Here is a 24,892-nt window from a genome sequence, read left to right as displayed (position 1 = left end):
GAGGTTCGTGAGATTGTGATTGCAATGCCCAACATTGAAGGCTGAGGGCATTATTTCGCATCCAAAGGGACGTCTATAGCCTGAGGGCAATACTTTTACACAAATTACCAGGCAATAGGAGTCACCATGTGTGTTATTACAGCTTGGGACTATTTGTTATTGCTGGTTTTCAAATCAATTAAAATATGTATGTAATGAGTTTCTAATAGCATTTGATTAAGTATGCATTAATTAAATACAGTATGTTTTAAAGACAGTATACATATTTTAAAACCCCACAATCCAGTTCAGTTTTAAACAAAGGGGTCTGCTGACTGAAATTTCTGTTTACTTTTTCTGAACGCAGGCCTTGTAGATAATATGTTTGGTTCAGTTAAGCCTGAAGCTGCAGTTTTCAATACAGGTTTGCAATGTACCCCACTCCTTAAAAGCATAAAACTGAGAAGGTAAAGGCAGAAGTCTTTCAGTGCAAAATACCAATTCGATATAATTGAATATGAATTACAAATCCCATTTTGAATAGAGGTAGAATAGATTTACAGGAGAGTAAAAACTGTGCACACTTTATATTTCTTTAACTGTAATGCTTTTTTTTCAAACTTCAAACACATTTTAATGTCAAAAGAGTCAATTTCAAATCCAGTTTCAATAAATCTTGAATTACTGTTCTTGTCTCTTGGCTTTTAAATTCTGAATGAAGTAAAATCCAGTGCTTTATACCAGTTTAGACACCTGAGTCACACCTTGCACATTACTGTGAAACAACATCATAACAAACAAAACCTCCTGGTTTACAGTAGGATCCAGTTTGGCAAATTGTTCATAAATCAAGAAAACGGATAAAACAGTTACAAAATGCAAGGGTCAGTAGTTAGTAATTGTGCTTGGGTGGATTGTATATCATTTGGCGTGGAGCGTGCTCATAATTAGACTCTAAATTTTTTTTTGCATTTTTAGTTTAAAAGAAAAAATATATATTGGAATAAAATAAAATAGCTTTCTTGTCTAAAAGTATGTCTTCATATTTTGGTCATTTATTCTGGTGTCCTAGGTCCAAATTCATGCTAATTTGTGCCTCTGCATAAGCTGGACTGTCCTGAATGCCTTGATTCATGAGACTGGACCCTGCCACCTTATATTACCACACCCTGAACCCCTGCTTTTCTTTCATTAGTAGAATTCCCTTGGTGAAGAGCTTTCAGGATAGAGAAGGGAATGTAGCTGCTGTTTCTCAGCACGTGTTAGGGTGGGGATGGGACCATTTCCTCCAAGCCTAATGTTGAACCTCCCCCTTTTATCGTTCTATTACTGATGTCCTATGATGATGTAGCCAAGTATCAACCTGTAAAAACTGTTGACAGCCAACCAGTCGGCTGTCACATCTGTCTTCGGGAGCGGCTCCACTAAACAAAAACAAAAAAACAAAGCCTCTGATGGTTGCTTTAATACAAGAGCTGTTGATTCTTTCTGCCCCCCTCCCCCCTTGTAAACAGCTTTGATTGACAGCTGTAAGAGTGTGGCTAGCTAACTTGCTTCATGCTGTTGAAATAGATTGGAGAGGTCAGATTTAAATGTGAAGCACATTACTGCACATTAGAGACTAACGTTATTAATATAGTGAGTTTCTGACGTGTTTCCTATACCCCCACCTCTACAAAGTAATCTGTAAAGTGGATTCACGGCTGACCACATAAATGTAACAGAGATCAAGTGCTTGCATTAGGAAGGTCGCACAAGGGCTTGATCTACTGTTACCCTGTCTGGGTCTTTTCAGTTTTACAGCACTAGGGCCCCCACCTGGATCGCATTAACCACTTATATTTAGTTGTAATCCTGGGATAACCACAGATAGGTGGTTGATGCAATCCAGGGTGATTCACCAGTGCTGTCAAATGCTGTACAAAAACAAATCCAGCTGTGTCTTATCCTGAACGGGTATAGGTTGATCAAATATGCAAATCATCTTGCTTAGACATACTTCCCAAGTCCAGCACGATACCTGAAAAGCAACACTATTCATGCAGCTGTGAGTGCCTTAGTTCTGCTTGCAAAGGTCAAGTTGCACAGTGAGTGATCTATATGTAGTTTTGTTTTTCTTAAAAAAGAAAAAAAGCTGCACCAACCAGCTGCATTTACCTTCTGTTTTAACCCCTAAGAATTTTGTCTTGACCTGTCGCATAATAGAATTATTGTAGCTTTGTCGATTTCCATACCATGATAAGGCTAATGTGACTGTTTGTAATTTATATGAATGAGTTCATTGAAGGGCTGTTTATGTTGCATATTTCAGAGAGCTGGGCTCTAGCCAGTGCACATCAGGGAGATGAATTGCTTGGCAGTGTCAGATTGGGGTTTCACCAGAGTGTGAAATGGCAGTGGATTTAGTAGATGGTTGGCACTGTCGTAGCTCACTGCACAGAAGTCAATAAATTACGTGCGGCAGTAAAATGACTCAGTTCATCACGTCAGAGCGTTGATTGGAAGACTTATAAAAAATAAATATAGATTTAGCTGCATACATGCTATTAAAAATATTTTTTAAAGAAAAAAAAAAGAAAAGGGGTTACTGTACTTTTTAACTTTTAAAGATGCCACAGTAACATGTTGAATGCTAAGTGGCATAACAATTTTAAAATATTACTTTTTAAGTAGTTCGCAATTCTGTTTGCACATCTGCAGACAGCAAACCACATTTGTTTTAAGAAACAGATGTGCAAAAATGGGAGGTGGTGGATTCGCAATTCTGTTTGCACATCTGCAGACAGCAAACCACATTTGTTTTAAGAAACAGATGTGCAAAAATGGGAGGTGGTGGTGAAAATCCATCTCTTTCTTAAGGTTATATTGTTTAGCCTTGATTCTAACAGTATTTCTGCTTAGAGTGTAGTGCCACCTTATGAAGAATATTGGAATAGCGCTTTACAAAATCAAGATTTTCTGCATAACTTCAATCCTATAAAACAATGCTCAGATGCAGGTATTCTCAAGTGTGCATGTGTTAAACCTGAAAGGAAAAGACTCCTATTAGTGGCTTCAAAGCTGTTTACAGATTGTTCCACAGTTTAGCTTGTGCATAAAGACAGAAAATGTCTATAGAGTTGATATTTACAACAGTTCTTAAACATTTTGACTATGCTGTCACCTGTTATAGTTATAGTTATGCAGGCTAAAGGTATGCAGGCTAGAGGCTAGACCAGCAAGGGTCTTCATACCAGTAAGCGCCAACACCATCTTGTTTACAACAGTTTATTGCCAGCAATACAAAAGTAAACTTGATCCAAAGCAGCTGATCACTAGATGGCGCTGGCTTTTACAGAAGACACTGTACTTCTTATACATGTAGAACAGCTCCTGGACTCAGTTTAAAACAACTTAACTAACACAGAATTTAACAATAATGGAGTAATTGTAATACAGACCACTGAGAATAATTGCAAAACATTATAAAAAGATAAGGGGACCATAAAAAATAAACTAAGAAAATATAATCTTGTAAAGCCAGGCTGTATAAAGGTGCACTACTGTAGGTTTGGCTTCTACCCCACTCCCCCCCCCCCCCCCTCTCCTCTCTCTCTCTCTCTCTTCCTCTCTCTCTCTCTCTCTCTCTCTCTGTCTCTCTCTCTCTCTCTCTCTCTCTCTCCTAACGGATTGGCCGGGATCCTCCTGGGAACAGCCTCTTTTCCAATGCAACACAACCTGGCGAGTAAACATCATCCGGCCGTTAAGTCAACAGGCACCCGTCTTCCCTGTGTTTGCATTTGTGTGTGCATCTGTTTGCACCGACTATTTGAGGGAGCAGATGCCAGGAGGAGATCTGGAACAAATGAATGTTGTATCGGTCTGTGCAAACAGCTAAGTAGGAATAAGACATCGTAGTGCTAAGATGATGGCCTTTGCAGCATTTATTTTATTGCCTGAGCGCACTATGTTTAATGGAAGGTACCTGTGAATGGAATATGCTGAATTTAGCATTGATGATAAAAGACGTGAGCTGCCCAGCAATCCGATCCAGCCTCTTAAAACAGGTTGAGCGGTTCTGTTTAGAGTGCTAGTAACTACCTGCTGTGCATTGCTGTATAGGTCACAAATGTGCTGTGTTGAAAGAATATTTTTTATAGCAAACATGTATTTTCATTTTAAACATTTGAATTAGATTGAAGAAAGTTCCCAGTTTCCATGGCTCACTCTCAGGAAATCTGTTAGTTACTCTTGCACTTCTAAGTGATTTCACCTCAGAAGTGTCCTCTTGGCTGAAATCATATCATTCTATTGGGGAAGCTGCTGGTTTGTTAATGCCAAAAGAAGATGTTGAAGGTTCTTTCAAACCGAACATTTGAAACCCATATAGCGAATGGATGCGCATTACAGCTAAGATTCATGGTATTATGTCAAATGATAAAACACGAACACGAAACAAGCAAAAATAAAATATTTAAAAACTATACCAGGCTCATTTTAAATTTGAAATGGTCGTTAGCAGAAATGTTTAGCCTTATGTGGAGGGTGCCATCATGTGTTATCAGGATTATGAATGCATAGCCATCATTTGTATACTGCTGTATTGTTCTGCTAATAACGCCCTGACCTGAAATAGTATCATAATCCTGTTGAGGTAGCTTCTGTCAACACAAGTATCTAATTTTTGTGTTTACCATATTGCTTTGGAGACAAATATCAATCCTATCCTTTAAAACATAGTGATATATTCACTTTTGCTTGGGGATAACAATCAAGCCAGAGTCCTGGCACCTCAGCTTGCCTCCAGGGACATAGCTAGTCAGCAAGTTGAGGAGGTACTCGGGATCTGTGTGATGAAGGGCATTGTAGGTGAGGGGGGGGGCAGAGTTGTTGTGGGCAGTTGTTCCAGTCCTGGAACATAATTGGACGTTATATTTTTAAAAAAAAAGTTTGCAGGTCAAACAATACTATTTTTTTCCTCCACTTAAAACAATAAATGTTCCAGCAATGTGTGGCTAAAATCACCTCCCCTTTAAGTTGTTATTGTTTACATTTCCAGCTATCGGACAAATTGTAATTGGGCTATCATGTTTAAAGACATTTACACTGTTTTTCTTAAAGGGGAGGTTCAATCTAAATGACTGGTGGTGACATAATTTACATTGTAAATCAAATCTATACAAATAAACCTAAAATCCATGGTTTATTTATTTCAAATATCAGTGTATTTAGAAACCATATCCAGTGTCTTAAAACAAAATGAGTGATAGTGCTTGGAAATTAGAATCACTGTTTATCAATGTGTCTTTCAGAAATGAATGGAAACTGGTTCACAAAAGCACAATATCTTCATCATGTTCGCTGTAGTTCAGAAGAGTGAGGTCATGGATTTCGCCACATTTTTTATTGCATTGTAGTTGGGAAATTGCAGAAGAAAGTAAAGGTACAGTTTATGTCAAACAGGGAAGGGATGGAAATGTGGAAGACATAGCAGAAAAGAAAGTGTTTTCATTTCATAGTTTGGTTGGAGTTGAAAAGAGCCAGGGTCACATAATATTGCTTTCATGCCCTACCAGCAATCCATTATCTGATTTTTATTTTTTTGTACTGACTTTTTAAAACCCGATTTAAACCAAATAAGAAAAACCAAAAAAGAAATAAAATAAATCATGCAATTGGAGGAGCCTGACAGAAATGTCCCCCTGTCCCCCTGGAAAGCTGCAGATTGTATTTCTTCTATATTTCTCTCTCCCCATCTCTCTATCTCTCCCACCTTTCTCTTTCTATTTATCCCTCTCCCTCTCTCTCCCTCTTATCTCTCACTCTATCTCCCACATACACTCTTCTTTCTCCCTCTCCCACACTCTCTATTTCCCACTCTCTTGCATCCCCCTTTCTCTCCCTCTCTCTCCCTTTCTCCCCACTCTCCATTTCTCTCTTCCTGTCTCTCCCTCTCTCACACTCCCTTTCTCCCCCTCATCCTCTCTCACACCATTTGTCCCACTCACACTCTTTTTTCCACTCTCTCCTTCCCTCCCTCTCGTTCTCTCTCCCTTTTTCTTATATTCTCTTCTCTCTCCTTCTCTCTCTCTCCCTCTGTTGGCAGGCGCTTGTGGCTGGAGGTTTTCTTTGGCAGATAAATCACTTTCCTCTTGGCTTGGCCTGACTCTGACTGCCAATACAAACTCCAGCATGCTACTGGCTGGAGGGGCTGGGAGGGGGCGTGAGCTTGGGTCGCAGAGCCTGTGGTCAGTAATGAAGACTTCTCTTTTCATCCACAGAATATAGAAGGGACTGTGCAAGGCAGGACTGTCTGCAACTCTTAACACACTACACTAGAGATAAACAGGGAGAGATATGCAGCTTTTCATTACTGCAGCACCAAGCTTACTACTATGAGGTATGTCTGCTCTATTGTTTTATATACATTACAGTATGTCATTGACACTTTTTTTTCTTCTCCTTATAATAAATCTTTTTGTATTTTATGAATTTCAATAAGTTTCAAGTTTAGGTGACTGGATACAAATCACCTATCTCTAAGGTCTTCCTGGTAGCATAGATTGTAAGGAGAGATTTTTTAACTGAGTTTCCTCCCAGCTGTACTAGTTATCGTCATAGTAATTTGAAAGACAAACTGAATTTGCTGGGTTTTTAAGTTTTTTGGCCAACATTTTTTCTGGCATGCATTTTGTTTCTAACATTGGTGCATGGATAATAGTTGTATATTATTTACATTTTTACTAATGTCCCAATTTATCATTTCACCAAAGGGCAATTTACACAAGTTTTCTGTCAAAGGAATATACATCTGCTCTACTACCATCACATAATTACATTGTAGACACACTTCTGAGTCCTTAAATTACTTTCTGAGTTGCTTTATACTGGTTTTATACAAGATTTCTAGTTGCATTTCCTTTGGAAATTATGCAAATTACACTTTGGAGAGCCCTTTTATCTATGCCTTTAAAACCATAGATCTATACATTTGTTCAGTAAAAAAGTCGATCCCAGTTTGACACTATGGAATCTGCATTGTCGTGGTTAAATATCAAAACCAGAGTTTACCTTTCTGGTTTCATTTATTTTCTCTGTCGCTCTCCCAGTACTGCTTGAAAGCTGAGAGGATGTTTCGGTTCATCTGAGGGAAGCAGTCCACTGTACAGTACTTTCTAAGGTGGCATCTTGTGCACTGCTTGTCTGCCTGCTTGTCTGTCTTACCTCACATTCTTATGTGCATCTCAGTCCCACCCCACCCCCCTCCCTCCGACACGCACACACACGCACACACACACACACACACACACACACACACACACACACACACACACACACACACATCCCCTTGCAAATAAAGCTGACTTTCCATCAAACTCAATACAAACGCTCTTCCGCATCTCGAACTCCAGTTGGTTATGCTTGTTGTTTTAAGCGCTGATAACTTGGCAACTTTTTCTATCCCTCAACAAATCAAAGAGAAAGCCTTCCGTAACCTTATTATTTGACTTTTGTAAGTATTAAAATGTTTGGTATTTTCTTATTGTATGCAAGCTGCTGGATAACTGGTCTTGCCAAAAGCTTTTTCGGAAAAACAAAAGGATGTTGTTGCTTTAAGAGCCCTAAGTGACTTTCCATTTGTTACTGCCGAGTTCTGACAGTTGTGGTTCCCCAAATTTCTTCTGAATAGTGTACAGTAGTCTTGGATAATTAAAACACTTACTCCACTCCAATGGTTACTGCACATCTACTTTCCAGAGAAAGGGGTCTAACATAGGTGGCACCTACTTAATTTGAAGTGTTTGGGAAATTAGTTGTGCTGCTTTTTTAATAAAGGTAAAAGTGTGTTTCAGGGTTATTGCCTTTGCTAAATTGGTAACAGCTCTGCATTTAAGCAAATACTGTATGCATGCTTGGACTAGCACTAGCATTTGCAAAGCCTTTTCATGTTGGAGTAGACTCCTATGAAATGCAACCAGTGCATTTGTACATGTAAAGATTGAACGTAAAGTAAACGGAGGCGTGCACATTTTGATTGCTTTTGTTTATCAACTGCATGCATTGTGGGAGATTACAGTGCATATGCCTTGCTATTATTGCAGAGATTGAAATAGCAATCTGTGCCGTTACAGGAATGTAGATCTGTCCTGGGTGCTGCGGCCAAATTGACAGTCGGTTTGTACCTGCCCGTACTGATTGTGGGAAGTGAAGTTGTGCAGAAGTCACTGGGCTCATGACTCATATCTCATCTATTAACTTTGATGTTTACATTTATCTGCAGCCTAGCGGTGGACTTAATCAATGATTCTAAGATGTCAAGTGCTATATTAAGATTTTATTTTTATTTTTGTATTCCTGGCCAGCAGCAAACAAATGATCGATCAGCAAACAAATTATGTAATCCCATATGTTTTAAAATATATTAGATCCCTTAAAACATCTGGAGTACACTGCACGTTATTTACCAACAGCATATAGTGTGATGAAATGTATCATAGTAATTAACACAATGTCAAGATTCATGGAAAATGTTGATTTTTGAAGGGCGATGTATTAATTCTAACCACAGAATGTCATCTTATTCATAGCAAAATCGTTGTCTTTTGTTTTAGTGCAGTGAGTTGCATTTGATAATGCCTGTTCTTTGGGCAGTGCCAAGCATGAGGTGCAGGAATAACTAGTTGGTTGAAATAGTGAACATTTTGTCTTTATGTCTTCAGGCCAAAGCAGTTCTAGGAAATAGCACTGTGCAATAGAGGAGCTTCTACTTTTTTTGTTTAGTTATACTATAGTTGGAGATTTAGGTACGTAGTGTGTGCAGTTTTTTTAATGCCATGGGTACTATTAGGGTTTACTTTCCCCTTTTATTTATTGAATCAGTAAAAGACTGCACCTTTCATTTGTGACACAAATGGGTTTTGTTTTTTAAATTCCACATTGGGATAGAGAATGTCATTTAGGCATAGTTCCGCGTGGAATGTAGTCAGCGGCTCCAGCCAGCTGCACACCTTAACCCATCAAGTGTCAGCTCACCATGTCTAATCATTGCCTCCTGCCTGTCTCAGGTTTACTGAGCTCTTTAATAACATTCAACATTTACTTTGCACACGGGGGTCCTACCAGGAGAATGCCACTCAGCCTCTCAGTGAAATGGGGGAGCTGCCACTACTGTTTTCTGGCCTTGTCGTACTGCATCAGGGCTTATTCATCATGAGTCTTCATTCGGTTTGCAACTCAGCAAATTATGAAACCTATACTATATGTTTTAAAAATATTTAGTCATATAGAAATATATCTTTGGACTCTTTTTAAAAAGCATTAGTATTTTGATTTGCCACTGTTTAGATTAATTGAGTAAAAAAAAAAATGCTTTTTACAGAACTTGTCAGTATTATGAAACACATTCACGTAAGAGCACTCAGTCTGACAACATCAGTGTCGGGTTAGGCTTTGCACAGGTGGCAGCCTAACACCAGGTCCAATAACCCACAAACCCTGCCAGAATCAGGTACCATAAACCAATGACCCCAGCATTATCTATTTAGACCAAAGTCATGGAAAATGTGCATAAGGTTTGAACCCTCAGCAGTGTTTTTATTTTATTTTATTGGCACCAGCTGTGTCTATTTAGGTTTCTAAATCAGCTTACATAATATTATATAAATATTGAGGTTTATAGTGGAAATCTGCTGCCAGATAGCTGAAAATAGAGATTAGGCAATAATTACTTAATATTTGTATTATTAAATGCATTGTTAAATCCTTAGATTGAAACTTGCATCCCAATGACCAAAAATAGTTGCTGTTGCCCTTTCTGTCACTTTTTCAACCCCCAAAGTAACAAAAAAAGCAACAAGACAATATCAACCCAGCGAATCTGCAACAGTACATGGCAAAAGTGGACTTTAACACTATATATATAGTGATGTCTTGATGCTTTCCATCTACCAGTGACTGCTGTCAGGATCATGATTTGTAGTGAGCCGTACAGTCAGCTCCAGATCATGTGTGAAAAGCTTCTGCAGTTTCCCCTCCACTCTCCACTCTCCGCTCTTCCCAAAGGGCTGCCACTTACCTCATGGTTCAGGAGGCTCTGCTGTGTGGACTCCAGTAAATGGGTCACCCAGCAGGTCACCACCAGTTCAGACAGCTCCTGATTATCGAAGGAGAGGGTTTCCCCCACAATGAGTCAGCGCCATACTTTGTGCGTTAGACACCACACGACTGACCTATAAGGATTTCTGGCAAGACACCAGCAGTGGAAAATCCTTTTTTTGACCTTGTCATCAGCTGTTGGTGTTTTTTTTTTTTTTTGTTGCACTTAGCTACCATGGTTAACCCACATGCAAGAATTTGAAGAGCTGTGGTGTAACAAAGCTCAGTTTTTAGTAATTACCCAGGGAATGGTCATTTTTTTTTGTTACTCTGCCTGGGTTTGTTTTAATAAAAACAGCACAGAAATCTTAGAAAAGTATAACAGCCAGAGTCCACATGATGATAGAGTTAACCCTTTCGGCTTAAAGTAAATATACAGAACAGAGCATCACTAAGATAAATAATGAAATAATATGATCTGTCTATCTATCAATCTATCTATCTATCTATCTATATACACATCTCGATCTATCTACCTTTATATATATTGATCTATTTATCTCTACTGATCAATCTATATATCAGTCTGTCTATCTTTATTCAACAGGCTGTTCAAAATAATGTGGAAATAGGCATTTCTTGGCAATTTAATGCTTAAAAAGGGCCTGAAAAGCCAACTGTTGCCTGTTGTGAAGTCTGGATATCTGTTTTTTTTTAATGAGCCAGTATACAAATGGTTTCTTCTTGTAGGTTTCCCCATCACAGTGTTTACCCAATTGGATTGCTTGCTCCTGATAATCTCCCTTTGCCAGTGCAGTCTCCACCTCCCAGCAAGACCGGATGCTCAGTCTTATAGTTATAGACACCCCAGGGAACCAGGCAGGCTCTCAGATGTTTGATGTTGTGTTCTCATATAGTGTGCCTATTGTTTCCTTTTTCCAGAGTGTTTTTCCTGTAGGTAGAATATGAATTTATAAATAAAACTAGGAGCTCTTTATTCCACTCAAACTCTTGATTGACTTAGCATGGCTCTGTATCTTTGCCAGATTTCAGCTACAATATACAGTACCCACATTAAACTGGTTATAACATATAAACAGACAAGAGATTGAATTATGTAGTGTCTAAGGTCAAACTGTGGAAAAAATGTGGGTAATTTAAAAAAGTCAATGAGGGAGGAAAGCATTTAAGCACAGAGGATCGGAGTCCCCAGTTGGTTATAGATTGTCTTACAAATTGCATATTTTTTTAGTTACCCCTGCAAAACCTATACATTTTCTGTTTATCCAGCTTGAAAATCAGTGGTCGTATATAAAACTCCTTTCTGACGAGATTGTTCTGGAAAGTTGATTGCAAGTGAGTAATATTTGGATTGGAGTTGCCCAATCAAACAGGAGAAGTCTGCCTGATTGACCCCAGGTACATTCAGAGAAATATGGACTAATATGTAGTTGAGCCTTGTATCTAGAGCCTTATACAGAGATCATCAGACTGAATAATACCAACAAGTATTCAGACTTTTTGATATCCATTGTTTTGTACAGTATAGTTACGTTGAATTGTGTAAAAAAAAAAAAAAAAAAAAAGCTTTCTACTCTCAAGCTGTGTCACCCCTTGGATGTAAACACAAACTAAACTAAAAAAAAAAAACATATAAAATGTGCTTTTATAGTTGTGCTAGGCCACAGTATGGTTCTGGAGATATTTCGACACTTCGTTCAAAGTTTTGGCCAATACACTTCTAGCACATGCCTTAGCTATTTGTCTCTCCACATTAACTTTACAATGTGCATTCTGTAGTAGTTGAAACCATATGATTGCCCTTATATTAATATACAATAACGTTTTCATCCTTTGATGAACGTGCATAATTTAGGTAGTGTGAACAGGGTTTTAGCTGTGCCACGTTTTGGAATTAAAGTTACTCATTGTTTTAACTGTAATATTTGCTTACGATTGTAAGTCGCCCTGGATAAGGGCGATTGTAAGTCGCCCTGGATAAGGGCGTCTGCTAAGAAATAAATAATAATAATAATAATAATAATAATAATAATAATAATAATAATAATATATAGAACTGTGGATGTCTGAATATTTTCTGTGTCACTGTGGGTTACAGTGGGTCATAATTGTAGATGCTTCATGCACCTCTGCCTTAGATATTTAAGGAACGCATGGTAGAGTAGAGTGAAATTAAAATGTGCTCAAATCAGTTTGTTCTAGGCTGATATCAATATCTGTATGGTATACACATGCTGTTACCTAAATTGTCAATGATCCAAATAAGTTTCTCCATTCTTCCAGTTCAGGATTTCATAAAGAATGATCTACTACATCTGAAGAAAGCCAACCAAATCATTTTCTGAATGAGCCTTCAAGATGTTTGACAGCAGTGTGATCATGTAAATAAATAAATAAATAAATAAATAACAATACCAGCATTATTCCATTCTGCTTCTAATAATGGCACAGCTGCTGAACAAATACTTTCTTGAAAGTAAGTGGGTTAGTACCCTTGCAAAAGCAGCTTTCAATGTGCTTTACTGCCGGAGTTCACAGGCTGTTTATTTTTATTTTTTTTAGAAACTCACCATTGGCAGAGAATTGCAGCAATTTAATTCCTCAGTAGCACCTGACATTCAGCTTTTTTTGGCCAATATAAAAATTTTTTTAATAGTATTTCTATTTGTAGATTTTAAGGCTTTACACACCACATCCCCAAAGCTAGACTGTGGTATAATTTAGACATTACAGTACACCCTAGTGCTAGACACACAAAGGTACTGTATGCGTACAGTATAAATGTGCCATTCTGGCTCTGTGGAGTGTTGTAGGAATCCTAGCAATCTGATATACTTCAGTCACTGTCAAGCTGATCGTGAGTGATGGTATAGCTAGTCCTTAATGCCTTAGTTGTTATATGTTCTTAAACAAACAGAGCTATCAAAAGCTGCAACAGCTGGTTCTACAGTAGGGCTTCTGAGATGTTTCATGAAAGGAGTTGCTTCTTGCTAATTTGATAGCTTCTGATTGTTTTTTCCTTGTAGTAAAAAACTTTGCACTTGCTTCAGAACCCGGCGTATTGTCTTTCTAACACTAACCAGCTATTTGAAATATAAGAAATTTGACTCCAAGCTTGAACGTGTTCCAGTACTGTATGTATGGTCTAGGTACTGCAGCTTAGACCGCTCAAAGGTCTTGTTTACAGACGGCTTTCTAACCCCATTAGAAGTAACTACTATGGACTGATTCAGAGGCTGTAAGCTGTTATGACGAGGTGTTTCCTGTGAACAGCAAAGCTTCCCAGCTAGGTGAAAGGGTTAAAGCATTGTACTTTTTGTCTCAGATTGTAAATAAACACAACTAGGGATAGTTCTGGCAGCACTGAAGTCTCACAGAGCAGATCAGGTCAAACCTCATATCCAGATGGAATGGGACTGAATCCCAGTAGAGTCTGGCTTTCTGTGCAGGGTTTTAGGTTAAGTTTTTAAACTTAGTTTAATAAATGAGAGGAAAAACAGCAGCCATTCGTATTACACTGGCCTGGTCTGGAGCGGGAGGCTTGGTGTGCAGATAAGAATGTCTTCAAATTGAGTTTAAATTAGTGATTCTAAATAATACTTAAGCAATAGCTACTTGTGATCTGGATGGCTGCAGGGGTGACGTCAGACCAGGGAAATGAAACCACAACAAGGCAGTACTGTGGGCGAAACTGAGACACTACGGTGCTCAGTGCTTTTATTAAATAACAAAAATAAATATTACCACTCGGCCATAGTCTGTATGAGTTTGATAAGGATGCGTGACTGTCAGCTAATTAAATACTCAGCAGGTATTTAAAACAAAACAAAACAATAATATGGCGGACGGCACCTTGCTCGTCCTGCCACATAATACATAGTAAAACAAACAACACGGCTTTCACCATCATATAATGCATACATCATAATAATAACTAATAATAGTAAACAAATATATACAAAGGGGCGGGACACTCCACCACACTACTGTACAGGGCACATTGAGGGTCCAAGGAGATAATAGTCTTCCGATTGAAAAATAATGCAGACAGACACTTTGTCTAAAACTGTTTGGTTGTATTCTGGATGTGTTTGGTTATAACAACGTCTTACATACTAAGATTCCATATAGGCGCAGTAAGTTTCCTGTTATCTAGGTAGTATTAAACTCTGAAGGATATGAACAGCAAAGGCAGTGTTATTGGAGTGTCATTGTCTGTTAAGTGCTTCAGGAACCATATTGAATTTTAATTTGTCAGATTTGGAGGGTAACTTTCCATTACCTTTATGATACTTACCCTGTTGGCCATGCCTGCTTTAAACTATTACTTTAGACCAAGTGGGGCGAGCAGAGTGAAGTACTGAAAAGTACCCGGCAACTAGGATTCTACAGACTTAGATCATGCCAGGTGGATTCTTATACAGAGAATAATGGTTTTAATCCAAAGCAATGCAGACAGACAGTGACATGACAGTACAAATGCAATGGTAACAACTTGGCGTCTTCAATTTTTCATATTGTGACATATTGGCACACATGTATGAACCAATAAACTATGATGTTCATTCATTACATCACCATGCTACTATGTTAGTATAGTAACCTGTCATGACCACTGTGCAATATTCTTTCCAAATCCATTGCGTTGTCATTGCTGGTAATGCTGTGGTCTTGTAACAGGTCTGCTATGCTTTCTGAAGTGGTTGTCAGGCCACCTGGACTCTGTCAGGACTGCTCTCCTGTAGATCCTGATCTTGATACCAGTTCAGTCCTGCACAGTTGTGCATGCTGTACTTCTAGTGTTCACAATATCCTACCCTCGACTAGAGGCAGTCCAAATGAACGTGAAGATATACAAAAAACTGTGAAAATTGTAAGGTGATATCTGCAGAACACCTCATGTATTTAGTATTTGTATGGCTTATAAAAATGTAAATCAAGTAAACATAATCATGTCAAAAAATGTATGGGTTAAGTACTTATTATTATTATTATTATTATTATTATTATTATTATTATTATTATTATTAATAATAATTATTTCTTATTTCAATTTACCCATGGATGAAGAGGGGCTGTAATCTAAAAGAAGGCATTTGAGAACAGTCAGAAGAGGGTTACAGTCTTCAAATGATTACATGGATTTAGGATTGTAATTACTGTGATTGAATTAAAAAAAATAGTATTAATTGAATCAAAGTGATTTCTGGTAACACCATATGAAAATAATCACTGCTGGGTGTCTCAGAAATCAGATATCATAGACAATATCATATATCATGCTGATCATACTATGATCTCTGGTAAACATGCCAGCCACACCCCATTGCCTGCAGCACATCAAAATGATCTGCATTCGTTGCTCTTTGATGTTTCACACCTAAAAGAAATAGAAAGACAGCCAATATTAACAATTATGCCTGACTTATGGGACATCCTGTATAAAGCCCCCCTATTCTAATAAGTGTAATGGACTAGCCCAAAGTTCTCAGTTTATGTTGAACAGGCTATACTGTAGATCCCAACAAAAACTCCCATAAGAAAAGCTTTAACTCAAAGTGTAATACAGTATGTAGGGAGAGCCCACACTGTATCACCTCCCTCCCTATTAAATATTTTCCTCTTACAGAAATATGCTATTTGTTTACCCCTGGAAAAAGCCCTGTTATGTGTTAACACGGGTATCAAGTCATGCCATGTCAACACGATTATCATACGCATGTTGTTCCTGGACATGATGTCGAAGATATTATTCCAAAGCACACTGAGCTGACAAGTGGAATCAAAAGTGTTTGAAAAAAGGACTGTGTGTAAAAAAGTATGATCATTTTGTGGGTCAAAAGAATTGCTGTTTTGTCACCATTTGTGGGGGTGTGCTTTTTTGTTTTTTTGTGCATGACTCAAAACCTTATACCGTTGGGATTATACCATTAGCAAAGATATGATCTGTTAAAACCTAAGATAGATCCAAGCTGGGAAACATTATCTGGATATTGCTTCTGGCTGAACTGCATTTAAACTGTATCCCACGTAGCAGCTTCAACAATAGAATTGTGTTGCTTTCCCAGATGCTGCTCACCTGTAACTTCGGTGACTTGATTTTATATAGTTAGCGGCTGCTTCTGTTATTACAATGTGTCATCGTAAGTTGTCAGAGTCTGTGGGATGCTTCGTACTTACTCCGGAGACTGACAGAGTTTATAAAAAGGCCTGTCAGCAGCTCAGTATTAATTTGCAGATTATACCATTTTTCCCTACGCTGTTTTAACGCTAAATTGTTTGAAACAAAAAAAGCACAGAACGGTTTTTTTTTCTCTTTTTTTGCAACTTGTGGGCTCAAGATCAAATAGCTATCATTTATTATACCTCAAATAAAACAACACACACAAAAAAGCATGTTTTCCATTCAATAAAGCCATTGAGTAGAGTGTGTGCTTTCAGGACCTTGTCAAAACCCATTAGTTTAAATATAACTGGCATCTGGATTTAATATTGTCAGTGTAATACAGAGGATTCTGTGGACTAATCAGTTGGTGCTGAAGATCCTGCATGAGGAAGGCTGGAACAAACATTTTAAACGTGTGCAGTGGGTGAATTGCTGAAATAGGCAGAAGGTATCCTTAGAAAAAATGAAAAAACAGATTTGTTAACTACATAATACATTTTCCTGTTGAAACCAAGGAAAAATAAACCCAATTGGTTTGCTTCAGCTACTTTTTAGAATTTGTGTTTCAATCCAGCAACAAAAAAAACAACTAATAGGTAGACTGCTTTCAGGACTTGGACATTAGCTGTACAAGGTAGCTTCAACAGGATCTAATAACATTAGACAGCGAGAATTTGAGAGACGTCTTGAGGCAAACACTCTTTTCAATTCACAGACCATAGGGAAAAACACAGTGTACTTGAATACTAGTGTTTATATATATATTGCTATTAAGATTAGAAGCAGGCTGGTTATATGATTATCCAGTTAATTAATCCGTTAAGTAATAGAATTTTCTGTATAATTAAAGCAGCAGATTTTGAGTTGAGTAGAAAATAGAAATGAAACATGGCTTCTGAATCCTTGTGTTTCAGCTGGTCTATTTGGCTGTTCTAAATGACTAACCTTGACTAATCTTGATTCCCATTACATTATATCTAGAAACAATCACTGCTGCGCCATGCCCAACACAAACAGGTTGCTTTGGGGATTTTTGTAGTCAAAGGCTTGCATAAAATGCTGTTTGGTTGCCTATAGATTAAAAAATATATATATTCAGAACAAATTGAATTCCCCTACTGTATATATCATATATCATTTATGTGCCTTTGCCAATTTTATTATTTAACATAAGCAGCAAAACGTACCTAATACTGTATATCTTAAATATGCTTTACTTATAGTATAGCTATAGAAAATCTATATCAAGCAAGGCCGAGGCACTGGAAAAACTTGATATAGTGGAAAATAACCTACAAACATTTCAGTTTTCCACAAAATTATATTCGGTTTGAAATGGAAGCAAAAATTAATTGTGAAAAATTGTGAAAAATAAAAAATAAAAGTTGTTCCAGGACTTCATTCAGCAGACTGAGCAGCATATAGTACATACACCAGCCATTCATTGGTATTTCTGACTTTGCTGTATTGGATGATGCTCAGGTATATTTGGCCTGGAAAAGTTGCAGTTTGCCTTTTTTAATAAAATAATTTACAAAACTACTGTATTTACCCAGGTGACAAGCTAAGGTGTAATGCTTAAAGAAGAATGGAAAAATTGAGACATTGAATTTACCTGCCAGCTAAGTTAGCCATACTTCTACAAAATAACTATCTTTCCTCTTCCTTGGGCAGACAGGGGAATTCCCTTTTGTATCGCTGTCTTTGGTTGCATTCAGGCTGTACTCGGGGGGGGGGGGGGGGGCAGAAAGATGTAAAAGCATTCCTGTGGATTCCACAGCCCTGCAGGGTAGCACATTCCTACCGGGGCACGTAACGACAAAGCAGCAGCCCCTGGGAACAGCAAGCAACAGGGACTTGACTTCAGTTATATGCAAATTCATAATGTGACTACAGGGTTGGAAAGTACAGTAATTTGTTTGCAAACGTTAGATTTTAGGTTGGACAGGTATTGTAATTTTAGTTTAAAAATGCTAACGCTAACCCTGGTGAAATAAACTTTGACAAACACTTCAATTCAAATGAATAACTAGCTCACTTTTTACTTTAGCCTGTAGGCTACCGGTAACACAAAATAAATCATGCTGCTGCATTGTACACATTGGTGTACAATGCGAATAAAGATGATTTAAGATTGAAACTAAATGATTTTAGCAGGGTTTTTTTAAAATTATTATTATTTTTAACTTGGCCTACTTAGTAGCCTAGACAATACACAAAATAGATCATGGTGCCGCATTGACAAGTTATGATGCTTACAGGAGGACAGTCAATTCTCATTAATATCAATTTCAAGAGACCAGCAAGAAATTTAGCATTATACCACTAATTCATATTCTCATGAGTAGCCTATAAGCCAAATGCATACTGTCAGTTTTTATATAAGTTAAAAACTCACTGGTGCAGTGCTAAATTGTGAACAATTACAAACTACTTGCCCATTAATAGACTAGGTGTGTTTCCTATTCCAAAACAGATGCTCAGAATGAGCTGGAGGGGTTAGCGGCACATGTGTGCAGTCTATTGTTCCCAACACGTTGGGGAAACCAGAAATTTCATCGACATTTTTTTTCAAGGCTTGTAAGTACACCCTGATTTTAGGGAAAAATAGGTATTTGTGTGTTCACCTCAAAAATGCATTGAGCACAACTGGCAATGCAACTGAAAAAGCGGGACTAGGAAATGTCAACAACAGCTGCCACAGTCCATGGAAGGACCCAGAGGCAAGATAATGCAGGGTGGACAGTAGTTTGACCACTGCAGGGATAGCATGGCTTCTCTGGGTGACAGGCTCCAGGTCATCAGACAGCAGCAAGAGTTATGTGGCTGCCGAGCCTGTACCTGTGCTTAATTTGGTCTTCATTTAAATCGAAGAGGATAATGCAGGTATGAAATACCCTTTCTCTTCTCATCCTACAAATCACTCGTTCTTTTCATACTACCTTTTAAAGGTTTGCTAATTGCTAAATAAAATTAAAAAAAATTAAAACATTTTAAAAAGTTCTTAACAAATTCATGCAATTGTAAGTATCACAATTGCTGGCAGCTTTAGTACATCATTTTTGCGAATTTATTCAGGAATGCCCATAATTATATATACATCTAAGGCTGAACCTGCGACTATTGTGACAACCACACCACTTTAGTACAGATGTAGCAGGTGTTTAGGTAGACCTATGTATTTTTACTTGCATTAAAATCACTGTTTTTAAATGTGTAATCTAAAAGACCAATTTTGCATGGTAGGCTTGTGTGTTTTTTTTTCTTTACTTCTCTTGCTGTCATTCAGGTGCTGATGTTATGGATTTCTGCAACGTTGTCCTGTCTCTAACCCAGCCTTGCAATCTGCTTTCATGCTGCCTGCCTGTGCTTGATTAATCTGCATATCTGTCACCTCGGCAACCGCTGATGCTGTTCTGCTATTGGCTCAACTTCAGGAAGCCTACACTCATCCATGGCATTTAAAAAACATTCCTGGAAACTCTGCTTCTCAGATTTGCCCTAGAATTCCGAATCCTGCCGACTTACGGCAAAATGTAACACCTAGAAGGTATCCTGCTGACTATGCCAAAATGTAACACCTGCAAGGTAGCCCTGACTACGCCACCGAGGGAATTGCACCCTCAGAATTAAAGTAATTTTTTTCGGAGGGCAAATCAGGGAAAAGAGTAACCAGGACACAGTTGTTGTCAATTAAAATAATGTTTTATTGCACAGAATTAAGAATTAGCAGCAGATCATTACAACAGCACGTAGGGCTTTGTACAAAAAAATACAAACAAGGGTTTTGTTTAAAATCACAATAAAAATCCAAAAATAAAAACAACCGGGTTAAACAAACACAAAACACAAAACGCCAGTGAGTGCAGAGGAGAGGACATCGATAAACATTATTCCTAACGACATCATCGTCGTCACCATTATCATCATCATCACAGAAGCAGCAACAAGCACTAGGTTTACCATTTATTTTTGTTCCGTCTCAGGTCCCCTCTCCTACACGCACAAACAAAGACAGACAGACAGACAGACAGACAGACAGACAGACAGACAAAACAATGGTGGATGGCCATGCTGGAAAACCAAAATCAAGGGGTATTTATAGTCAGGTGCGTATTAGTTTCAATTGCCGGGTAATTAATTTATTAGCTGAGTGGGGAAGGAACAATAAAGTGCTACAAAATCAATCAAAGTGCCCTATCAAAAAAAACGTGCACAAATCAAAATATACAAATAATAAAAATGTGAAATAACAGGTAATTTCGACCCCGTTACACATCTACCTCTGAGTATTTTATAGTTATGGATAATAATTTTACAAATTAATCATTTTTTTAAATTAGTAATTTCATAAATAAGTTCCATAAATGTGAAGCTGGATGCAAGTGTAAATTACTATAGGTGCTGGATGTCCATCATTATGCGAGCATATCTTATATAGATTTGCCTCTATAGACTAGACAAAGTAGTAAAAATATTAAAGATTACCATGGTGTTACAAACATACAACAGATGTGTTTAATGTGGGATTCTTTTTAAAATATGTTTACAGGCTTACCTAATTAAAAAATAATTTATTATGTACAGACCTTTTTCTAATACCTTGGATACAAACAAAAACTTTATCGCAAATGGAATTCCCAAGTATTGCTTTATACATTTAACATTTACAAGTACCTCGGCTCTAACAAGATTATATATCTTTTGATCTACTAAATGTATGTATCTCACACCCTTGGAGGTTTTGTATGCTTTTATTTCACGGTAGTTTTTGGCAATACCCCAAAGCAGATTATAACTAAGCTGAAAGGACATGTTACGATTTCTGAGTTTTTGAGGTGCCAGGATTGAACAGACTGTCACGCCACACAATATTGATGTTCTGGTTGTTAATAAAAAGGTGTTATGTTTTACAACATGGATAGGAAATAATGATTTTTACAGCCCTGTCTCATCTGTGTCTTAACTGCAAACACTAAAACTCTCCAAAAGGTAATTGTGTTTACTGGAATATTTATTGCATCTTGTATAACCACCAAGTGTGACACCAACAGTCTACAAGATTGCAGGTTTGCAAACTGGATGAAGACAGTTCTTTAAGCATCTGTAAATGTTATTGCTGTGCTAAATCCAAAATTCACAGCTATCAATTCATGCAAATTCATCAAATGCATTGTGATCTGTGGCCGAAGGCTTATGAGCCACAAACTTTTAAGAATTCTTGGCTTCCCAACTGTAATCTGTGAACAGCTTGGCATGCTGTGTGTTTGTTCTATCTAGGATGGGTGACAAATAAACAACTTTCCACAGCAAGTAAAACCTCTTTGTATTCTGATCTAGAAATGTGAGGAAGTGCTGAGGAATGTGAGAGGGGAGGGTGTCCCACACTCCACTAAGGATTCTAACAGGGGGGTTCTGTGCATATAACAGAATGTCCAGGAGTGCCCTTAAAGAAGAGGTTAGAACATTGGGCAGCAGTGTGGAGTAGTGGTTAGGGCTCTGGACTCCTGACCAGAGGGTCATGGGTTCAATCCCAGGTGGGGGACACTGCTGCTGTACCCTTGAGCAAGGTACTTTACCTAGATTGCTCCAGTAAAAACCCAACTGTGGGTAATTGTATGTAAAAATAATGTGTAAACAATAATGTAATTGTATGTAAAAATAATGTGATATCTTGTAACAATTGTAAGTCGCCCTGGATAAGGGTGTCTGCTAAGAAATTAATAATAATAATACCATTCCTTTGGGACCCATTATAATGCCACTGCATATATATGCAAGAAACCCTAGCAGTGCCATTAACAGACATTGCCGTTAATGCAGCAATACCAACAAGCATTATTGTATTGGAGGGACTGCCATTGTGTTTCCATACCAACTGGCATACTTCTTTCTAAAGAATACTGTACTCTTACCATCAAATGGTACAGCAATTCAGGCAGACAGTGGTAGTACTGTACATTAACAATGCAAGTGGTCAATTGTGGCATAAGGGAGGTTACCATGGTATGAAGCTGCGATTGGCCAAATGTATGAACCCCACTGGTTATCCATTGCAGTACCTTGGTGGTACCATATAAGTAGATTTACTGTTCAGTATAGTTTCAAATCCTTTATGTTATCATTGCTGGTGTGCTTATGGTTCTTCTACATTATATAATGGTATCCTAATTGTATTTTGGAATAATATGAGTGCAGTGATCTAGTAACATTAAAGCAGCAATACATTAATCAGATATTTAGAAGGTATTAGTCTGCAAACAGTACTTTTTTTCTCGCAAAATCACTATAAGAATATCTCAATACCATCCTCCGAAATACCAAAAAATGGCTAAATTCCTTCTTGAAGGCTAATGGCAGTTTCGAAGACACAGGTTAGTCTCATTAGTGAAAAAGACTGGTGTGTTGATAGATGTACAATGCGCACCAGCTTTTAAAGAGTGGATTGGATATAACCCAACACTCATATATGACCCTCTGTCTGCTGACATTTCAACCTATCCAGTGTAAATTAGTAAAAGATGTTGACATCAAATGAACAGACAGCAGTTTAGCAATTGCTAAGATATGCCAGTATGCATGTATACATATATGTGTCTATACATACATTCGTTGAGAGTATATACCACAGATCAATTTGTTTACAGTTCAGTTTGCTTGATTACATTCCCCCCTAAATGTAGTTTTAGTTTAACATACACAATCCTCAACCCACCTTGCTTTTGCATATGTCGCTCTGTGAGTAAAGCAGGCATGTCCCTGCTCCTTGCAGCAATGGAAGGTTATAAATACCCCTTCAAGTCTGTATAGCTCGGATGAAGAACAGAAATTAAAAAGAGATCACCTTTTTTTTGCCTCTTGGTGTTTTTGTTAATACAGTGCTCAGTTACCAGCTGATACAAGGAAGCAACCTTCTAAAATAGATATTGAATACTACACCTTTAGGCAATCAGTCTAAACAAATAAAATCCACTAATCCAATATAATAACATTTCAGAAGTTGGTGGGGGACAGAGCTTAATCCCTTAATTGCAAAGCACACTCAGACCTGATCATGATTTGTGCAGAGAAATTCAGGCAAAGCAAGTTAAAATAGACTCACAAGGTACAGCCCAGTTAGAGTAGGTGTTCAAAGCTAGCACAAGAGACTGGAATGGTGGTGACAAGGGTACATAACAAATATTTTGATTAACTATGTGGAGGTAAAACTATAGAAGTCAAGTAGACAAGATGTTCAAGCCTTCTTCACTCATATACTTGGCGCCATTGAATAAGAGCCATCCACTCGAAACACTTGTAGACTCAAACCATGAGCAGTTTAATACTAGAGTTATTGAGTACTTGAGTGGACAATGTGCTTGTGCTTGAACTGTATGATTACAGTGTGTGATTGTTATAACTGTTTGATACCCCTTTAGGGTGTCTTTGTAAATTAGGACAATTTTTTCTCCTTGTAAGGCTGCACAATTTATACAATAAATACATACATAAATAAATAAGAAACAGTTTTGCCTCTAATTTGGTACATGTTCTGAATGCCCAGGAGCAATACACAATCAGAAGGGGTTTCATAAGGGGGAACCTGCCAAGTATACAATTACTAGAGCAGTTGATGAATTATATTTAATGTCCACAACGCAGACGAAAATGAGGAAATATGCTCCGCCAAGGAATAATGATGGTGAGTCGTATAGTTTCCATCCATAATGTCACCCCAGCATTTTACCCAAGGGTTTTACGAAGGAACAACAGCCAGGCGGCTGAACTGCCGGACAGAATACATCATCACACAGGCATGGATTCCATGAGCCAATGGACCTGCACATTTTATTATCTAATATACTGAGTTTGTGAGTGTGCCAGCAAGATGCTGTCACGAGCATAGTCTCTTCGTAATCCAGAATTGATAGCTCTAGCTGCCCAGAAGTTCAGCAATAATCCTTTGACTAATGGAACTGGAGTCCTCCCAGCACATGTTGAGATGTGGTACAGTAATATATGTACGTGATTAACCTTCAGGTTGCAGCATTTGAATCTCTGACTACTGAAAAAGGTGGCTCTATATGTACAGCCATGGCCAAAAGTTTTGCATCACACTCTATATAGAATTAACCTGTTGAATAAGAAATAAATAATAAGAATTACATATCTCTTTGTAGTTTTCCATACACTTAATGAAAACATTTTAAAAAATTAATTGACACAAATTGAAAAATGTGACATTTTGAAATCTAACATGAAATATTGTACTACTATTATGGCTTCCGGTAGACTTTTTCAGTATAATTTTGTAGTTTATTTGATTACATGATGTTAAATAAAAGCGCTAAATTATGTTCATATATACAGTGGCTCTCAAAAGTATTCACCCCCCTTGGACTTTTCCACATTTTGTAGTGTTACAACCTGGAATTAAAATGGATTTAATTAGGATTTTTTGTCACTGATCTACACAAAATAGTCCATAATGTCGAAGTGGGGGAAAAAAATCTACATATTTTTCAAAATTATTTACAAATAAAAAACTGAAAAGTCTTGATTGCATAAGTATTCACCCCTTTGCTGTGACACCCCTAAATAAGCTCTGGTGCAACCAATTGCCTTCAGAAGTCACATAATTAGTTGAATGAAGTCCACCTGTGTGCAATTAAA

The 24,892-nt window shown here is 37.7% G+C and overlaps 1 protein-coding gene across 1 annotated transcript in view; it reads left to right on the top strand.

Moving 5' to 3' along the window:
- LOC117424830 (zinc finger protein 469-like) overlaps window positions 1-24,892 on the top strand; it is a 110,740-nt gene that overhangs the window by 27,773 nt on the left and 58,075 nt on the right. The window contains exon 2 of the mRNA XM_034041539.3: window positions 6,240-6,358. The gene's annotated coding sequence lies outside the window, so the exon portion shown is untranslated. The remainder of the gene's footprint in view (window positions 1-6,239; window positions 6,359-24,892) is intronic.

Source organism: Acipenser ruthenus, chromosome 19 (assembly GCF_902713425.1).
Source record: "Acipenser ruthenus chromosome 19, fAciRut3.2 maternal haplotype, whole genome shotgun sequence".
In the NCBI taxonomy this organism is placed as follows: domain Eukaryota; kingdom Metazoa; phylum Chordata; class Actinopteri; order Acipenseriformes; family Acipenseridae; genus Acipenser; species Acipenser ruthenus.
Note: the sequence above shows the minus strand (reverse complement) of the source record. Positions and strands in the feature narration are given on the sequence as shown.